General features: G+C 38.1%; 1 pseudogene; it reads right to left on the reverse strand.

The window, feature by feature from the left end:
- The window catches only part of LOC102262807, an 11,419-nt pseudogene extending 9,134 nt beyond the window's left edge, over nt 1–2,285 (reverse strand).
- Between the last annotated feature and the right edge of the window lie 5,510 nt (nt 2,286–7,795).

Consider the following 7,795-nt stretch of genomic DNA (forward strand, 5'->3'; position numbering starts at 1 on the left):
ATGCATATAAGCATAACCAATGGACACAGACAACAGGGGGGGTGAGGGCAGCAATGGGGGGATAAGGACACATATGTAATACCTTAATCAATAAAGAAATTTTTTTAAAAAAGAAATCACCTCCAAAATGTCCTAGACACAAAGTCCTTCAGCCCTTGTTTGCCTTTTTCTGGGAAAGGGAGATCATTAATTTGTGAGATAGTCTGTTTTTTAATTCTGTGGCCCATATTATTAGAAAAGCTTTCCTTATACTGAGATGAAATGTGCTTCTGGGTGGAAGGACATTATGCTATTATGTGAAAAGCACAGGTCTGGGATTAGAAAACTGGAATTTGGATCCCAATGTGCTCACTTTAGGCAAGCCCCAACCTTTCTGAACATCTTTCCTCACCTATAAAATAGCAATTGGTTGTGCCTCCATGGCCTAACTCTCAGGGTCATAATGAGAACCAAATTATAATGTATAAATAGTTCTTTGCAAAGAACAAATCCCAACAGAAAAGTTAGTTGTTCCCATTTCATTCTCTGGGATTTCATTGAACCATTATATTTATTATTAAAGAAAACAATTACATGTCTCATTACATCTTCTTTTCTGTAGACACTAGAGCTCCATTTCCTTACATATTTTTAAAAATATAAAATGAATGAGTTTCATATAAAAACTCCTCCTGGTTGCCTCCTGTGGAATCCTCTCTAATATGTCACACTGCAGAGGTTTCATATAAAAACTCCTCCTGTGGAATCCTCTCTAATATGTCACACTGCAGAATCATATTTGCCAGCACAGAATGTAGTATCATAACGCTCCTTGGCTTGGCTGCACTGCTTTGATGATACAGCCTCAAATTACATGAGTGCTTTCATCCATTACATTTTACAGCTAAGTTATGTCGACTCTGTGTTTGACTAAGAGTCACGTTCCTTTCACACGAGTTGCTGTCAAGTTGGGTCTTCCAGGTCCTATATTTATCTGGTTATAGTTTTTAACCTAAATGTAGATCACTGAATTTATTTATATTTAATTCATCATGGCTTTAGGCCTTCATTCCAACCATTGCAATTTATTTGATTTATTTTATCTACCAATGTACAGTTATCTCTATTAAGTTTTTTATGACACCTACAAAAGTGATAAGTCCTTTCTGGCTTTAGATATATTACTGGTAAAAGTGTTGAATAAAATAAGGCTTGCAAAGAACACTGTGTCTTCTCTCTAAAGATTTTCCTCTAATGCTGATTACTCTCATAGTTGCTGAGCAGTTTTTTGTGATAGAACTGCTTCTCCTTTCATAGATTGTGAGACCACAAATACAGCCTCAAATTACACAAGTGTTTTCATCCATTACATTTTACAGCTAAGTTACGCTGACTTTGTGTTTGACTAAGAGTCACGTTCCTTTCACATGAGTTGCTGTCAAGTTGGGTCTCCCAGGTCCTATATTTATCTGGTTATAGTTTTTAACCTAAATGTAGATCACTGAATTTATTTCTATTTAATTCATCATGGCTTTAGACCTTCATTCCAACCATTGCAATTTATTTGATTTCTTACTTTTATCTACCAATGTACAGTTATCTCTATTACGTTTTTTATGACATCTACAAAAGTGATAAGTCCTTTCTTGCTTTAGATATATTATTGGTAAAAATGTTTGAATAAAATAGGCTTGCAAAGAACACTGTGTCTTCTCACTAAAGATTTTCCTCTAATGCTGATTACTCTCATAGTTGCTGAGCAGTTGTTGTTTTTTTGTAATAGAACTGCTTCTCCTTTCATAGATTGTGAGACCACAGCTTGGTCTTCTTAGAATCTCTAAGGCTTAACATAGTAGCTACTAAGAGTTTCTAATTGGAGAATGGATGAATGGATTGACATTACTCTGTTAAGTAATATGCTTTGGGTATGGTTATACAACTGTGTACCCACCCATCTACTGTGGCCAACATCCAACTTAAATTTTTGCTTTTTAATTCATAAAAGTATTAGGAGAGAGTTGGTCAGATATATCCCAAATCAATGGAAGTATTCCCTTGATGTATTGATTTAATAACCCTGTTATAGAAGGAAATTATATCCACTAAAATGGCATGATTCTAGTGAACTCATCCATACTTATTTATAGTTAACACCTACTTATTTCCTAAGTATTTACATCCTTCTGCTTAATTACTGTTTCTAGACTTTTGCTTCATCCTGTCCTTACCCCATTACCATGTGTACCGCCCTGTGAGATGTACATCCGTGCAAGTATTTCTCCTCTAACACCTTCCTTGCTCCCCATTTTTGCTCCTTTCTCAACTCAATCTTTTCAAGTTAAACAGTTTTCCTTAAATGCATTATTGAGAATAGGTTCCTTTTTAGCTTTAATTCTCTCATTTTTATCCCTCTCCTTTCCTACCTGGATTCTTCCCTTCTTTGGACCAAAGCTGAATAAATACAGTGTTAAGTAAAATTTTGTGTTTCCCCCCTCACCCCATTTTATTTTTTATAAAAAGATGAAACATATTTCTCTTCACCTAAACAAAACTAAAATACCTGCAACAAATGCAATTACATTTTGTTTAAATTCTGTGGACAGACAAGTGGGTAGTCCTCAGGTGGAGAGCCTTTTCTTTCTAGAGGACTTACTGCAATCTGGGTGATCAACAAAGATCCAAGGAGAAACCTTCTGAATAATTATGATTTGTGATGTTGTGTAAGGCTAGTTCTGTTTCCCTCCGAAGGCTAGAATATTCTGCTAAATCATGGTGAACTCTGTTTTATTTACCATCATCATTTGCTCTTGAGTCACAGTTTAGGTTTTGTCATAAGAGAAGGCAGGTTTGCCTTAAGGCTGGTTGTCTGGCAGGAGAGTTCAATGAGGCCATTGATCAGCATTCCTGTTTAGCTTCAGGAAATCTCTTGTTTACTGAAACTGGACACACAATCCTCTGCTATTTCCTGCTTTTTGATAAATAGCGATATTTTCTGGGATGGAAAATACATGTCATTCTCTTAAAGGCTTCATGTGATTTTAATCTGAAAGTACTGTAATTAGTAGCTACATTTCTGTATATATAGTCATACATTTTACTAATAGTCTTTACTGGGAATTCCATGGGTACCATTAATAGTATATTAAATTTTGATCCACATGCCAGCTTTTCGGAAAGTTTGTCCATTATGATAACATGTTTTATATTTGAGTTATTTTGAAGGCTGCTTTTTATTTTTCATTTAAGAAATGTATGAATTTACTCTTAGAATATTGGCTAACCCCATCTGGAAGTTGTCATATGACAGGATATAATCTCTGAATCTTCAATTAGTAGAAAAAATACATGAATCAGACAGCTCAGAAAGCAATGCAAAGGAAGTCTTAAAATGCAGTTTAAAAAAAAATGCGGTTTCACCCGGCTGGGTGTGGCTTGGTGGTTGAGCATCAACCTTAGCCCAGAAAGCAATGCAAAGGAAGTCTTAAAATGCAGTTTTTTTTAAAAAAAAAAAATGCAGTTTTACCCGGCTGGGTGTGGCTTGGTGGTTGAGCATCAACCTATGAACCCAGAGGTCACGGTTCGATTCCCAGTTAGGGCACATGCCCAGGTTGTGGGCTCAATCCTCAGTGCGGGGTGTGCAGGAAGCAGCCAATCAATGATTCTCTCTTATGACTGAGGTTTCTATCTCTCTCTCTCTAACAGTTCCTCTCTGAAATCAATTTTTTTTCAAAAGTTAAAACAAATGCAGTCATATCACTTCTGCCTTAATCAAGAATTAAATTAACATGTGATGTAGAGACTTCATCTACTACTAGGCACACTCTTAGAATCTCAGCTAGTACTGACCTGACCACACCACAGATGTTAAGTACTTTCTCTCGGTATCTCTTTCTCTCTAACAGTCCCTCTCTGAAATCAATTTTTTTTCAAAAGTTAAAAAAAATGCAGTCATATCACTTCTGCCTTAATCAAGAATTAAATTAACATGTGATGTAGAGACTTCATCTACTACTAGGCACACTCTTAGAATCTCAGCTAGTACTGACCTGACCACACCACAGATGTTAAGTACTTTCTCTCGGCTACCACTGAAGCTTTATTAATTTCATTTATTTGTCTGGATTTTCTGATTAAACTGTGAGCTCTTTGAGTGCTGTGTCTTTATAAGAGAACCAGAGTACCTAAGAGTCTAGTAAAAGAAGCATGTGTCTATCATTTCACTTTTTATCCAATCCCAGAGTTACCCCTCTTACTTTACTTTGTCCCACCTCCCTAATCTGTCACCAATGGATTTCATGTAACGTCTCTTCCATTACATTTCCTCTTTTGATAGAAATTGATAAAACTAGGTAAAAAAATCGCCATTCTCTGGAGCATTATCTTAATTTGTTGAGATTTTGAGAGAACTAGAGTACCTAAGAGTCTAGTAAAAGAAGCATGTGTCTATCATTTCACTTTTTATCCAATCCCAGAGTTACCCCTCCTACTTTACTTTCTCCAACATCCCTAATCTGTCACCAATGGATTTCATGTAACGTCTCCTCCACTTACATTTCCTCTTTTGATGGAAATTGATAAAACTAGGTAAAAAATCGCCATTCTCTGGAGCATTATCTTAATTTGTTGAGATTTTGCTTCCTGGCAATAGTTGACAGTTTGGTTCAAATAAACGCACAAAAATTCCTTACGGTTTGAATGGTAACCCTGGGTAAACAGTTAAATTTAACTGAGTATTACTGTGGGTGTATTACTTTCCACTCTTTCTCTTGGGCAAAGCTCCTTCCACCTTTTTTTCGTGTACTTGGTCCTTTGCCTTCAAAGAGTACAGTAATCTATGCAAACTTTCAAAATGCCAGAAAAAACAGACAGAATATAATAAGATTAATAAGAAGTTGTATAACCTAAAATGACATTTCTGCCCGGCCTGATTCTTTCTCCAGGCCTGTGGGCCTGTGGGGTAGCAGTGGTTGTGTGTAATGTTAAAGAAGAAAGGAGGTGAGTCAAGAGGGAAGCGGGGATGGCTACCTTGGGTAAACCTGAGGTTAGGATAGGAGAAAGCTTCAAAAAAAGTTACCCTTTTCCACCCCTCCCTGTAGGCCCAAGGACATTGGTTCATCTGCTATCCCTGAGCAAAACCCTAGAAGAAGCTTGCCTAAGGATACCAGGTTTATTAAAATATTTCTCACCTCTTCAAACTGCTCATCCGTATGTATTTCTTATAATCTGTGCTAGGAACCTTCAAGTCAAATTGACTCTCTTCTGAGGCTCAACTATCCAATTAGGCATCACATGCTGTCATTTTTACTTCTAAGGCTTCTATTGTATTTTTCATGTATCCATCCATCCATCCATCCAACCAACCATCCATCCATCCATCCATCCATCCATCCATCCATCCATCCATCCATTCATCCATCCATCCATCCATCCATCCATCCATCCATCCATCCATCCATCCATCCATCCATCCATCCATCCATCCATCCATCCATCCATCCATCCATCCATCCATCCATCCATCCATCCATCCATCCATCCATCCATCCATCCATCCATCCATCCATCCATCCATCCATCCATCCATGAAAACTAATGAGACCCTCGATGCTATGATAAAGAACCAACTAGAAATTAAGCATACACGGACTGAAATAAAGAATATTATACAGACACCCAATAGCAGACCAGAGGAGCGCAAGAATCAAGTCAAAGATTTGAAATGCGAAGAAGCAAAAAACACCCAACCGGAAAAGCAAAATGAAAAAAGAATCCGAAAATATGAAGATAGTGTAAGGAGCCTCTGGGACAGCTTCAAGCGCACTAATATCAGAATTATAGGGGTGCCAGAAGATGAGAGACAGCAAGATATTGAAAACCTATTTGAAGAAATAATGGCAGAAAACTTCCCCCACCTGGTGAAAGAAATGGACTTACAGGTCCAAGAAGCGCAGAGAACCCCAAACAAAAGGAATCCAAAGAGGACCACACCAAGACATATCATAATTAAAATGCCAAGAGCAAAAGACAAAGAGAGAATCTTAAAAGCAGCAAGAGAAAGAGACTCAATTACCTACAAGGGAATACCCATACGACTGTCAGCTGATTTCTCAACAGAAACTTTGCAGGCCAGAAGGGAGTGGCAAGAAATATTCAAAGTGATGAATAGCAAGAACCTACAACCAAGATTACTTTATCCAGCAAAGCTATCATTCAGAATTGAAGGTCAGATAAAGAGCTTCACAGATAAGGAAAAGCTAAAGGAGTTCATCACCACTAAACCAGTATTATATGAAATGCTGAAAGGTATCCTTTAAGAGGAGGAAGAAGAAAAAGGTAAAGATACAAATTGTGAACAACAAACATGCATCTATCAACAAGTGAATCTAAGAATCAAGTGAATAAATAATCTGATGTACAGAATGAACTGGTGATTATAATGAATCAGGGACATAGAAAGGAAATGGACTGACTATTCTTGGGGGGGAAAGGGGAGTGGGAGATGCGGGAAGAGACTGGACAAAGATTGTGCACCTATGGATGAGGACAGTGGGGGGGGAGTGAGGGCGGAGGGTGGGGCGGGAACTGGGAGGAGGGGAGTTATGGGGGGTGGAAAAAAGAGGAACAAATGTAATCTGAACAATAAAGATTTAATTAAAAAAAAAAAAGACATGGACCTTGTTTTCACTTTCAAAAAGCTCACAGTAAGTCTCAAAACACAAGCCAAATCCCATTACCTACAAAATTAAGCTTAGACACTTCAGTGTGGTGGCACTCAGGGCCCTCCCTCCACGATCAGGAGAGAGGGCCCTCCCTCCAGAGCCTCTCCTGCCACATGTCCCACACTGCTCTCCACTCATGCAGTATTCACACCTGACTGTTCTTCGACTTGCGGCATCTCCACCCTTCGCTCACGCCCAGGCTATGCGTTCCCTGCTGCTTCACTTAGTGAAAACCCTGCTCATCCTCCAAAGCTCAGCTCCAAGGCCTGCTCCTCTTTGAAGTTCGCTGCACCATGCACTCAGGATTGCTCATTTTTCTTGCTATGATCTCACAGTACTGACGCCTTAAGAGTAGGATTTATCTTGTCAGCCTGGGATACATGTTCATTATTTGTCATTGTTGCTCTGCCTTAGACTACAGGCACCTCTAAGGCAATAATGATTCATGCATCTTTTTATTCCCTCTACCTCCTTACAGGGTGAGAGCTTGGCAAATCTCATATTGAATTATCTGATATCACCACACGCAGTACCCTTTTTACTTAATAATACTTTAGAGTAATTATATATTTCAAAAGTATAGACTACTTTCCCTACCTCATTTTTCTCCTGACCCTTACATCTTCCACTTTTGGTGAATTCTTCCCACCAAATGAATCTACTCACAGGGAGAGTTGGTCTGACTGCCATTATAGCTTTGAAGGAGAGGTGCCACATAACCTAGGAAAGGCAGACTCAGCTTTGATTCAAATCCAGACCTGTCGTGTGACCTTGAAACAGTTAAATTATTTTAATTATTTTCTCTGTGCCTCATTTCCTTAACTATGTATGAAAAAAGGCGGTTAATAAGGTTTATCTCATACGATGGTTGCAACAACTAACTGAAACACATGTGGAGCACATAGAATAGTGTGTAGAATATGGCAAGCACCCAGTAAATGTTAGCTCTAAAACCACTTCCAAAAAGAATGCTGTGATGAAATTTATTTATTTTTTTGTTAATCCTCACCTGAGAATATTTTTCCATTGATTTTTTAAAAATATATTTTATTGATTTTTTACAGAGAGGAAGGGAAAGGGATAGAGAGTTAGAAACA

This window comes from Myotis brandtii, unplaced genomic scaffold, assembly GCF_000412655.1.
Source record: "Myotis brandtii unplaced genomic scaffold, ASM41265v1 scaffold3075, whole genome shotgun sequence".
Taxonomy (NCBI): Eukaryota; Metazoa; Chordata; class Mammalia; order Chiroptera; family Vespertilionidae; genus Myotis; species Myotis brandtii.